Genomic DNA, 12505 nt, shown 5'->3' on the forward strand with positions numbered 1-12505 from the left:
CAATTTTTGAGGTCCAATCAGGCTTTTGAAACTTATCTGCCTTTTTTTTTTTTTTTTTTTTTTTTTTTTGTCACCTCCCTCATTAAGCATCCTATACTTCCTGATTTTGGAAGCAGAGTGAAACATCAAAAATGTCAAACGTTTAGTCCAAAACAAACTATCAACTATTCTGCATCAGGCTCTTATGAAAGAACGTGGATGGCAACCATTGCCAACAATTGACTTCAGTTCAGCTTTGACCTACAATATACATGATATGTTATGAAAAATAATTTGATGTATAAGATGTCATTATTATGTACAGCTCGAAATTTTCCTTAGCAGAAACAAATTCTTCCACAACTGCCAAGTAGAGTTGAGTCTGTAGAAATTATGGAGGAAATCAAATAGCCATAAAAATCCTTAGGATTTTGCTGAGACCACATTAAGAGCAGACATAGAAAAGTCTGGGCTGCTTTTTAGTAGTCTTAAGTAATAAATATATGAAAGTATAAGATCATTTTTAATCTTCATAATAACAAAAATTGCTTAGGTTTAGCTACCAGCTTTGCAGCTATGATCAGATTCAGGAAAGATTTTGCTTTTGTAATGTTCAGAAATGTCTGAACACAGGAAGATGATACTGCTAGCTGGGTAGGTTAGAACAACTAATTAAAAAAATCTCTTTTACTACTAATATCCAATTCTTTTTCTTGCAGTTTGTTCCAAGGGAAGTCACAAAGATGTTTTCAGACAAGAAACTTAAATAAAAGAATTAGGAGCTTCTTAATAAGTACCACTTTTTGTAGGGCACTTCAACCAGTATTGGCATGGGAATCTCAAATTTGTTGTGCTCTAAAAAGAGACCTAGTAATGTTTTGATTTGTGCAAGTAATATTATTCAGTCCCAGGGAATCATTTTTATAGCAGGTCAAGTGGTCCCACTCACTTTTTGCTACACAACTGTTCAGTGGGTAGAGCACTCACCCAGTATGTACAGAACTGCTTCTATTTTTGAGGAGAGATAAAGCTACAGCTTCCTGACTCAAGGCACGTGTTGCAAACAGGCACCTCAAGGTGAAAGAGCCTCATGTGTTCCTGACAGAGAGGCTTACTGCTGGCCAAGGCATGCAGATGGAAAGCACACTGAGCTCCGCTCCTTGCCTCAGTAAACATTTCTGTCTAATGTTATATTCTATCCCATCTAATTTATATGTAATACTATTAGGCAGATTGAGACTGACATGGAAGACTGGCCTTAAGAAAGTACAGAAGCTGCTGCATTTACTCGTCTTGCTTGCTTTCTGGCCAAAACATTCTTCAGGCTTTGCTGTGAAATGTTGAGTATGATGTACAAGCCTATGACAGTGACAGAAGCTGGGATTTGGATGTGAACCTGAATGTTTCAGAGCTTACTTGGGACATACGATTGCTGGGAATTAAGGCAAGCTCTTTTGGGCTCTGAAATCAGAATTTATGCCAAAGCCAAATTTGGAATCTTTTTGCAACAGGCTCACTAGACTTGAGACTGGATATAATTTCAAGATGTTTAAAATGAAGTGTATATAAGCCATTTTGATAATAAAAAGGGGTTTAAAATGACTGACATAGGAAAGATGGGAATTTAATCCTCTTAGCACTACAGATGCTTGTCTTATTTAACTGATGTTTTAAATGATGGGAATCCATTGCTGTTAGCAAAAAATAAACCACACATTAATAAGGTTGAAAATTCACTCATTTTATATTCTCTCCTTGTATCATTTTTCAGCAGCCTAATGAAAAAAGCAGGAAAACTTGAAGAAGGAGCTGTCTGGTTTAAGCTACTATCCACATTGTAAGTCAGTCTCTTATCTCTGCTGACTGAGACCTAATACTGCCTATCTGATTCACCTCTTTAAATGATCGCTACTCATCCACCCAGCTGGTGATGTTGGTTTTGCCCTTTTAGAAGTGAGCTGATGTGATTTTGAGAGTAATCTCCAAATCTGAATTGATGGAAGAAATAAAAAATTGTAAGATACTATCATTGGAAGCTTTATGCCCCTAGAAAGTTGCTCTTTGGAATGTTGTCATTGGCTTTCAAAAGACTTGCAAAAATTCTGCAAGCATAGAAGAAAGACAACATTGTGACAGTATTCAAAAAGGAAGGAAAAAAATTGCTGTGCTAATTGTACACCATATTGGCATGACATTGAGTTTGAGCTGAGATGGGGTTTGATTAATTAGCAGTCACAGTAGGATAATGAAATAAACACTGAGTAACAGGAGTATAAGAAAACAGAATTGTTGTACTGAAAAAATAGCTTTCAATTATTTGCAAGGTGATGGGGAAAAGTAATAGTGCTCCTGAATGTGGCTTACACTTCTGCAAGGCATGTAGCAAGATCTACATTGCAATGTGCTTCTTACGGTGTCCCAGGGGGACGGGCTTTTGGCTATGCATAGTTTACCTTGTCACTGGACTGGAAGAACAGTTTTGAACCACTTAATAAGCTTGAGTCAAAAAACTTCTGGAAATTAAGGAAGAGACATACTGAGGAAATGTCAATTGAGTGTATTTCATATGGAGAATGGAGTGATTACTGCTGGATCACAGAGACAAGGTACAGCATCTATAGTACAGAAGAGAAGGGATGTTGAGAAACTGGAGCTAGTTCAGAGAAGAACCTCGAGAATGATAAAGGGATGGAAGAACATGGCTCTCACTGAAATATATAGCTCAAACAATTTGTCTAATAAAAGGCAAGTCTGTGGGGTGACCCCAACATAATCAATAAATAATTTCCTGGGAATAAAAATCTATTAACAGAGATCTAGCAAAGAGGGAAAGTAATTGCCTATAGTAAGCATTTAGCTAATGGATTCTCCATCTCTTGAGAATATTTATAAATCTTTACTGGATATTTTATTAAATGATATGATTGAGATCAAACAGGAATTAATTCAAGGGATTCTGTAGTCTGTGTTTTGTTGGAGGATAGACTAGATGTTCATGGCCTGTAATAGAATCTAACAGTCTCTATTTTCCTATTGACTGGATGGAGTCATAAAATCAGTGAAATTCTATTTAGGTGCAAAGTCCTTTCTCAAGTAACCCCTAAAAATGCTGTTTCTTTTTTTATTATTATTTTTTATTGTTGTGGGAAATAATTTTTGTGCAACAGTACTGCTAGTGACTAAAGAAACTTTTATATTCATTTTGTTCTCTCCCTTGTCTGCTACAGAATCTACTGGTGAATGATTAATAAGATTTTACTCTAAGCGTTAACAACAATAAATAACGCACAGATCAAAATCACAGCAAAGTTTTATTCTCTGTGAGGGAATCACAGTGTTGTGGTTTATTATGATCTACACAGTATTTTTGGTTTTGTTTTTAATGGGTGTCATCAGTTTTAGTGCATTAGAATACAAACAAATTCTATTTCATAAAGTATCTCTTTACAAAGGTATATCCTATAGACTTATTACTAAAGGAGTAAAGAAAAGTACTTCTGAATCCTCATATTTTTTTCAGCTTAAAAATTTGTTAAATAGATTTATCTGAAGAACATCAAAATATAGCACAATATGGATATCACTGAACACTACTATGACAGTAATTAATAAGGAATTGCAAATACAGAAATGTTAATTACAGAAGATGTAGGAAAAGATTTCTAAACCAGAGGAAATAGATCTAGAAGACCCTGTAGGGAAAGTAATTTAATGTTAATTTTTTTACAAAGAAAAGAAGGTTACAGATTTTTAATAATTTGATGTTTTGTGTGTTGTAAAATCACATCCTTGAATAGCATCAGAAAGGTTTTCCATCCTCATTGTGTCATGTGAAGTTACTGAAACCTCCAGCTGTTAGATGTTTTTCCCATTTTGCTTTTTAGAACCTTTTCCTTTTGTCATTGAAAGGTGTTGACTTCTGCAGGCTGTAAACATGACTGTGAAGAATACATCTTGCTCTTCTGACTGTGGTCTGTGTTTCGACCATCCTTCCTATCCAGGTAGGACTTGAGAATTAAGGACAGTAGTCTATTTGATTGAATACTTGTATCCATGGAACAATTCATTGATGTGAATGAGGCTGTGCCTATGAGCAGATATTCAACCTATGAAGATTTGATTGTAGATACATTTTATGTACCTGCATTCCAGATATGTATGATTTAAACTAAAATCACATATGTAGTCTGAACATGCAGATAATGGTTTTTCTGGCTGCATTTTCCCCCCTTACTATATCTGTTGGATGTGGTGTTGAAAAATTCTTGCGGTTAACTTCGTTAGTAATATATAATATCCCAAGGGTTCATTTGAAGGAATGGATGTATCTAAGTATTGTATGCTGGAAGTAAATGTAAAGAAGTTAAAATTGATTCTGGATCATATTCCTACAATGAATCAATGTTCCTGAACACAAAGATATTAATTTATTTTCAGATCACAGGATCTTTTAAAAAATATACTATTTTAAGATTTCTATTATAAATGGTGCAGTATAAAGTGGATCTAAACACATTATTTTGTATGTATTATTTAAAATATGTATTTTTCTCTTGTGTTTATAATATAAATTTTTGTTATGTGGTGGGTGGATTTGCCGTTGCATTTTTTCTACTAAGGAAGTGGGATGTGTTTCAGTCAATAATGCATACTTCACCTATTTCAGTGCTTGAAAGTAGTTACATTAAAGTATTCAAGACTTCTACATTTATTTGTTATGAGAAAGATGATACTTATGTGTGTTTACTTGTGCTCAAATAAATCCTCACTTTATGGACAAACTGGCAATGCATACCGGGCCAGATAGAAAAATGCTGAAGTCCTTTTTATAGTCATTCAGCCTTGGAAACTGGTAGATGCACTTTATAGGCAGGTGATACTGAGAAAAGAGGGTAGTCACTGTACAGCACATTAAAATGCACCAGGGTATTTATATCACACTGCCAGGCTGTAGTCCCAGAGCCTCAAAAGACTGTAAGCAACTAAATATTCCTCAGAGACATCCTAAGTTTCAAAAGCCTAACATACACCAAAAGGCCCCTGGATAGATTTGTTGGCTGGAGAGAGAGAAACTCAGACAATATAATTTTATTTACCAAAGTAAAACACTTTTTTTTTTGAGTGAGTTTATTTTTACAGAGGGTTGACTGAGAGACTAAGGAACCTCTTTCAGAATTAACTCCGTGAAATATTGTTTAAAATATTGAATCATTATGACAGAAGGCTTTTCAAACTGTTTTGTCTGTTTGGAATGACTTTTGCATTGGAGTATTGCTTCCTAGTGTGGAGAACCAAAGAAAGACTACCAAGAACACAGGGCAAGGAAGGAGGGATGGTGGAGGAAAAAGAGGAAGAAGCCGTAAGGAGAGAGAATTATGCAGCAGAGATTTTCATGCTGTGGGTGCTATGGATATCAGGAGGGCTGAGGACTGGTACTTTTGCACTGGGCTGCACACTCACTGGAAAAGACAATTACCTTAAGTTTCTCTCTCATGTCAGTTAGCTCAAATCTAAACGGCAGTCAGCCTTTTGAGGAGGAGACACCTCTCTATCAGATGGGAAATACTGAAAAATGCTGGAGCTAAAAGGATTCCTTTAGAAGATTGTATGTATTTTTTTCCCATTGGGAAATTCTTTGATAAATTCACATGAACTAATTCTTTATGAGATCTATCACTCTGGTTTCCATAAAGCACTGGAAGGATGCTTTAATGATATGCTATAGTTTTAATTTTTACAATTAAACTGTCATCGATTAGTAAATCACAGAGTTTATGCAAATCAAACTATAAATACCTACAGAGCCATTTTTTCAATCACACTGAATAATATTATATAAACAAATGTGATTAGTTAGACTAGATGAGTTTTCCATAAAATGGTTAATATTTGTGATTTTGTGGTACAGTAATTAAAATTCACAATTAACTTCCCTTGTTTTTCTATAGCACTGCTTGAAAGCACATCAAATAACTGAATATTTTCCGTCCAGAATCCCTAATGGTGTGAAACTTTTCCATAGTTGTTTCTTCTGCTTGCAATCACAATCAGAAACTGTAACAAGACATTTCAACTGGAGTGCAACAGAGCACGGCTTACGTCTAGACTAAGGTGATGAACAAATAGACAATCTTCAAGGAAGATATTGGTGAATTTCTTATATTTTAATTCCCAGTTCGTGGACAAGTAGATGTCAAGTCCAATGTAAAGTGTTGAACATGTTGTACAGTTGAAGGTGGATTAATTTATTTTTTAAAAAAATCCAATGCAGTTACACTACATCACTTGTTTAGGGAAACAGAAGTCAGTCCAGTCAACCAACTTCAAAACCCCCACCTTTCTCAGAAATCTTTCAGATCAGATATATGTGTTATAAATAACACATCTCCTATTAAAAACATACTGAGGTTATACAAGGGAAAAAAAGGAAAAGGATGAGAACACACAAATGCCAAGAAAATGGAGTCTTCCACATTGTTTGGTATGTTTGATCTGATCTCTCTTGTACATTAGTTAGACGAAAAAAGGAATGTGGAATTAGAAAGAAAAAGATAAAACCACAAAGCATAAAATAGGAAAGTAGAATGACTACAATGCAAGTCTCTATTTTCACAGCATCTGTCAAAATCTTTGTTGCTTTTTGTTGCACATTTACACATTACAGTGACATTCCATGTGCTTAAAACATTCATTTCACAGTGATATCCAGTCTGGGTACAGTAAATATCCTACCACACAATGAAAGACATGTTAAAGCATTTTAAAGGCAGAGCTATTACATAGTTGCAGCTGCTCTGCCTTCTGGTGACAAAATTTATAAAACAATTCTGCTGGTTCCCCCTGTTACCACTGTGACAACGTTAGTCTTTCCACCTCTAGTACATGACTAGAAAATGAAGAAAAACACAGTGCAGTTTCCCAGTAATGTGTGTTGACAGCACCACTAAATTATGTGTGTATCTGGATGCACTGGAACATGGAGGGTTACTGACATTTTTTCCTTAAAAAAAAGAAAAAGGGGGGGGGGAAAGAACTGGAGATTCTATACTGGGAAAATGGAAGTATCTACTTATAGTAGTTGAACAGTATAGTAATACCTATAATATAAAAGATGAGTTATTTGTTAATTCCTCCAGACATCAGCTGACAAATGTTGCACCAATTTCAGTAGGCTACAGGTCCTAAATAGCTTTGAAAACCTGGGCCCAAGTGTTTTTTACTTATCTCTCAGGTCTGCAAGTGAGATACTGAAATAAATGATTCTCAGTACAGTGGTCCAAAATCTGTTTTCATCAAACTAGCAGTGAGATGTAAGTCTCTGAGGATACAATTTGATGCAGAATTAGTCAAATATATTAAAATAAAGCTTCATGTTTCAGACCACATTCTTTCCAAGTGCAAGACAGTTAGGAATACTTAACCAAAATGCTTTATTTCATACTGGATCTATGAGTACAGGTGAAGAATTATGTTGGCTTTTACACTAGCTTTCTGGTGCATTTGGCTTTTTTTGACTGTTCCCAAGGAATTGTATACACTGGGTTTATTGAGGCATTTTTGTATTCCATTTAACCTATAAAACTTTGTAACTCTAATAAAGAAAATGAAAACAGTAACATTTTATGGTTGTGAATGGATATGCTTAATAACAGTGTTTAACAATGACAACATTGACAACATGTCAGTCTTTGTTGGAGTCAAGTTAGGAAAAAAAATCATAATTCTTAGCCCTTACTTTATTGTACCTGCATTTTTGATAGCCTAAGCAAAAAAAAAAAAAAAAAAAAAAAAAAAAAGAAAGAAAAAGAGAAGGTAGCTTTTAAACAGATGGACTTTTCTCTCTCATTGAACTGGAAATATGTTTTTGTTTTAAAATTGTTTCTCATGCGTTAGCTTGCATAGCACAGTAGTTGCTTACAAGTTCAAAAAGATCTGCTGAAGTTACTAAATGCTACTCATTGTGGATGTTCTCAATATAAGTGGCACACTTATTTATGCTTCTATAAGTGTACAGTTATAACCATTTGTTTTCTAATACATGTCCAAAGTAACAGAGAGAGAAATTAAAAACATCACTCATGCAGTATAGAGTGGTCATTTTGGGAAAGGCTTTCATTTAGCAAGTCGGAGCAAAATGCAGGGATCAGCAGAAGGCAGAATAGATTTGTTGAAGTGTGGAGGAATCATGTTGACACAAAAAGGAATCCTGAATTATTGTCCCTATGTTTTCACAGTTTGTAAAATCAATGTATTTTCCAACAGCTATCTTCTTACTGGACCTAGATAGAATATGAATTGAGTGTATATGAAACATATGAAACTGTGATCTTCTATCACAGAAAGTGCAGGTATTTTCTGTATATACAGATTAGAAGAAGGTGTTGTATATAAGATTTCTGATACCATCCCCCATCCACCACCTCCCCCAGTATTTGCAGTATACATTTTTGGCTGAAATAAGGTCTATGTTGCAAACTTGTTAGAAAAAGCCCCCACTACCTAAGTAGAAAAACTTTCTATAATGGTATTAAATTTTAATATAACTGAGAATTGAAAAGCTTATTTGATAGTAGTTGAAACTGGTCCAAGTAGTTATTCTGCTGTATGCATATATACACAACAGACAAAGATTCAAGCATAGATAACTGAGCACTTTTAAAGACTGCAAATTCAAAATGTCAACAGTTAGAAGGTGGCAGAAGTATAGCTGTTGGTGCCACTTTAAGCCATTTTACATATGCTTTCTGATATATATAATTCAAAAGTATATGATGTACTTTTTCTCCAACCCTTACTTCATTTAAAGCAGAAAACGCTCAGTGCTTGCAGAACAAGCAACAATTTGAGCCTTTGTTTTACTCTCATTGGTCAACGGATATCCTTAGGCATTGCATTATTCACGGTATGCTGTAGAAATGTAATGAAACAGAAAACAGGTGACATAGGCCAACCCATCATTGGTCCCACACCGGGTCTCAGGGCTTTGTCATAGCAGGGTTGTGGTGTGCTGTGTGACTTGCACTTGAATCCCAGAAGTCTGTGGCTGTGGAAGGAAGAAGGACCCTTCCAAATTACACTTGTCTCTGTAAGCACTCATGCTATGGTCCAATGCCTGGGCAAAGATGCATGTTTAAATCGCTTACCTGGAGCTATTGAAATCATGGAGAGGGGTACTTGTATATATACATATACATATATATATATATATATAAACTAACAGAAATTATTTCAATAACCTTTGATTTTGGGTTGGAAAGGTCTGTAAGAGCCCAAGGTCTCATTTATAGCTTTACAACAGCTTATGTAGCCATTTTCTTACTGCCTGTCAGCTTCCAGCAACAGCCGTCCAGCTGGAGTTTTGCTGTGACTCCACCAGTTCACCTGTGGCATCCAGATTTCCTCTTTGACTCTCTGGAGGTGTCAGGGTGTGAGCCAGGAGGTGATAGCCTTATTTTGTCATTTAGAAATGTGGATGATCAGCAAAGGTGCATATTTAGACCTGCACAGGGCTTTTTGCCAGTTGTGCAGACATACGCTGAATGCACAATAAGTCTGGGGAGAAAATAATGAAGGGTCATTTCTTAATGAAAATACATAATATAAACTCTGTGCATACAGGAACTAAATTAAAGTGAAAAAACCAATGTTTTTCTAGTAAATCCTGACTTGGGAGGATTTGAGAAAGGAGGCAATAAAATTGGAGATACGTATTTGTGTGTCATTTTACAGATTTCTAAAACCTGTGTATTAATAATTTCATTTCTATTATATGCCATTGCACTGATATCTACATGATCTTTGTGGGAAATACATTCCACTTATAATCACTAAATCTGCTGGTGTAACTAATGAAAGAATAGTTGATTTTCCTCTCTGTGGCCTGGAGGAAGTCTGGGTGAAAAATCACATTTTTTCACAGATTTTGCACAGCTCTACATCCCAACACCTCCTTTCCCCATTTGCCCCTGCCAGCCTGCTTAGGCAGCCAGTCCCATCTCCTCTTCCAGCTTCTTCTCTTCACTCCATTACACTCTTTTCTTGTTTGGTTTTTGGTTTTCATCCCCAGTCCAGTGGCTTGCTCCTTGATGCTGCCCGAGTACTAGCTCCAGAACAGAGAGGTTCCTTTGGAGGCTCCTTTGGTTTGCCAGGTGCTGCCCTAGATCTGAGAGCTCAGCTCACAGGCAAACTCACAAGGAAGCTGCTGCTGTTTTGGTGACTCTGGAGGGGCTTGTTCAGCTGGGACTTTAAACAAAGAATTTGTTTTGTATGGTAAAAGCAAAATAACCTCCTTAGCTCTATTCCTAGAGGTCAATTAATTGTTTTGGTTAATATTCTCTCAGGGTTTTTACCCTGAGTGAAAACTTTCAAATAGAGAAATTCTCAAAATAGATATTAAACAAAACTTCCGTGATTCATAGGCTACTCTTCTATAAAAGCATGAATGATACCAGCAGTTAGACCTATTTGTCTGCTTAGGTAAACTTTTTTTTTTTCTGAAAAAACCAACCAATTTCAGTTTATCTACTTTTGATTTTGACTTTGCCATCGTACTTCAGCTGACTGCAAACAGATGCAGGCCAGGAGTCAGCCTGAGTTTCAGTCTATCAGGTATTCCCAGCACCAATATATATGTTTCAAGAGAACTATGAGTTCTCTTGACACCAAGACAAGGAAGAGCCAGTCCATTGCAGACACTAAAGAAGAAAAAATGTTTTATGTTTCTTTTAAGCTCTGTTTAGTGCAGTAGCTCAGGCTGAACTACAGATCCTGTGAGCTGCTTGTTGACACTCCACTGCAATGCTTTGTCAGGACATATGAAAGGAACATTCCCGAGTATAGTTGGGCTATATTGCTCCACCACACTGCTGCCCTGCCTCAGTACGCCTAAAGTTTCCCTTCCTCACTTCATATCACAGATGCAGTTCAACATCGGAAGCTCAAAGAAAAACAAAACAACGAGGTCTGATCAGTCAGCTGTGAAAGAACTCACTCGATCTGAGGAATAATAATACAATTCCCCTTTATTTGGAGGACAGGGCCTAAAGTAAGGGAAACCTAACCTGAAAATGGTAATATCTATAAAAAGCGCTCCAGTGACAAACACGTAAAGATTACCTCTGAAGCAACAATTTTTATTGCTTGCTTATACACAAAGTTTTTTTCCTTTTCTTTTTTCTTCTTTATTAATGATTATTTACTATCAGAAACTGAGTAGCCTAAATATAATCACGCTGTTTCCTGGAAGAAGAGGTAATAGTCTCCTGTGACTCAGATAGTAATTATCAGGTTATTGGACTGGCATTAAGAAAAAAAAATTACAACCACCTTGGCCAATGCAATTATTTATCTCTAGAGCCTACAGATGTTTAATGATTAAAAAAATACAGCTACTTGGCAATGAACCCCATAACATGACCCTTTCCCAAATTCTGGGCCAAATTATCTTTTTAACTGAAGAAAATACAAGTTCCTCACAACTGGGAATTCTATATACCATTCAAGAACTCATGCAGACCCCTTTGTCCTCCTGCCTCTCAGATTCCTTAATAAAAACAGTGCTAGAAGTGAGAGAACAGATCTTTGTACTGCTACCTTGTCAAGTCCTCATTGTATAAGCCCTGACAAGATGAGAAAAGCATACATATACATTGTACTTTAATGTTTTTGTCTTTCATACTAAATCCATGCAAACCCAGAAATGTGAAAAAGTACTGCTGCAGATCTGCATTAGCATCAAATTGAACTGAAATGCTTCCGTGTTGTTTATTTAGGGTTTGGGCAATTCATGAAAATTTGATAACTGCATCAGTAAGAGTTTAATATTTTCCATATGAATTTAATTAAATATTACACCTCTTTTAATAATACCAAACATTATGGAGGGAAAAACTGACATCCTATGTGCAGGGAGTGTATATATTTAAATGAACCTTTTTAAGGCGAAAATATCCTTCAAATGGACCACAGGTTTGCCACTGCCTTCAGTGGCAGCCTTCATGAAATGGAAAAGAAAATATTTTCCAGGAAGGAATCAATGTATTACATAAGAAAATCTAGTTTCTGAACACAAACAGAATGTTCTCTCCTTTTCTGTATGTTCTCCATGACTGCTATACTCCGGATACATCCTTACAGCTGCATTACTTTCTGTCAAACATTTTGGAAGATGCTTAATTTTTGACTTGCATCACAGCTTTGTACCATCTTTTGCTGTAGTTTACTTGATGATAACTTTGGCATGCTTCCTTAATACTGACAGTACCTTCAGGTGCTTTAGAAATTGGATCTGTGTTCAGCATGATGCCTTAAAGCAGGTTACAACAGCAGCAACTGAAAATAACTAGAACAATGCACAGGATGTCAAGATAATGTTCATTTGTTGTTACTGGATGAATTGACTAAAAAGATCAGTATTAGACAGCTTCTGCTCTCAAGAGAGTTTTTAGGACTTGTTTGCAATAAAATTGAGAAAGTAAAAAGCCTCTGCAATGCCTTTTGTAAAGTCTGTTTGAGTACTCTGAAGTTA

At 35.9% G+C, this 12505-nt stretch overlaps 1 long non-coding RNA gene across 1 annotated transcript; it reads left to right on the forward strand.

Moving 5' to 3' along the window:
* Positions 1-1747: 1747 nt before the first annotated feature.
* On the forward strand, positions 1748-5555 carry LOC130151138 (uncharacterized). The gene is made up of 3 exons (XR_008822516.1): positions 1748-1816; positions 3889-3980; positions 5479-5555. It is a non-coding gene; the product is annotated as an uncharacterized LOC130151138 (long non-coding RNA).
* Positions 5556-12505: the final 6950 nt, after the last annotated feature.

The sequence above is a fragment of the Falco biarmicus genome, chromosome 6 (genome assembly GCF_023638135.1).
Source record: "Falco biarmicus isolate bFalBia1 chromosome 6, bFalBia1.pri, whole genome shotgun sequence".
Classification (NCBI taxonomy): domain Eukaryota; kingdom Metazoa; phylum Chordata; class Aves; order Falconiformes; family Falconidae; genus Falco; species Falco biarmicus.